The sequence below is a fragment of the Penaeus monodon genome, chromosome 23 (assembly GCF_015228065.2).
Source record: "Penaeus monodon isolate SGIC_2016 chromosome 23, NSTDA_Pmon_1, whole genome shotgun sequence".
NCBI classification, from domain to species: Eukaryota; Metazoa; Arthropoda; class Malacostraca; order Decapoda; family Penaeidae; genus Penaeus; species Penaeus monodon.
In genome coordinates, this window is record NC_051408.1 from 29,003,566 (window position 1) to 29,004,613 (window position 1,048).

Consider the following 1,048-nt stretch of genomic DNA (forward strand, 5'->3'; position numbering starts at 1 on the left):
AACAGTTCTATTAATGTTTTAAGTGTTAGCCATTTTTTTATACATAAAAATCCTGTAGGATTCTCTTTACTACTTGCTTAGTATTTTCCTATTGCTGTATTTCTAGATGTATTTTGGCTCTTTAAGACGTTTATTTTTCTGTTAAAGAACCCAGTCTTATTATCATCCGTAAAGTATATTACTTAGAACGATTGGCTAAATAAAATGTTTGAATCTCAATAAATCTGTTGTCACGCAAACCCTTGTTTAGTAAGAAATTAGGGTAAAGTTTAGAATATGAAGTAAATGATATGTGTAAATGCAACGCCAATATGTTCGTTTGACAGACAAAATATTCTGCGATCCTATTGCAAAATGGTTTAAGTAATAACCCAAATCAATAATGATGCCGATACGGAACAAGTTTTATAAATGAGATAAATGCGGATAATGAATATTGGTAAGAAGAATAATGAGGCAAATCATGGAGGATAGAATCACAGTATAAAACAGTAATGAGAGAAGATAATAAAGGTTCCTAAAATTGTTCTCTCTGTGATATCGGTTTCAAAAGTATTTACGTGTTTCTTTACGGCATCCATCCAAGCACTTAAATACCTATGGACATTCTTATCCAATAATTACTTATCCAGTACTTATCCCATTTGTATCCATCCAATCACAGGTACTTAAAAAAAATGGCAGCTCACCCTGGCCTCTGGAGTGCGCCGACTGCCAGGTCTCTCCCGACAACAAAATAATGACGTGGTATAAAGCAACAGAAGTACTGTACATGCGTTGTAAAAATACAAAACACAGGTAAATTTAAGTACTAAGTATCAGCTGACTTGGCGAATCGGATTATTCCAGAGTTCGCGTTGACATGCCAGTTTTAACTTTAATGAGACTGGACGCTCTATAGTAACAATTAACAAAGCTACAAATCGCAGAGAAGGGATATACACAGACAAGAAAACGTGCAATTATCACATTCATAATCTTCTCTCCCAGTCTTTTCCAGCACGGTGGCCGTAGGGAACAGACAGGACATGTGAGGAAGGGAACACGG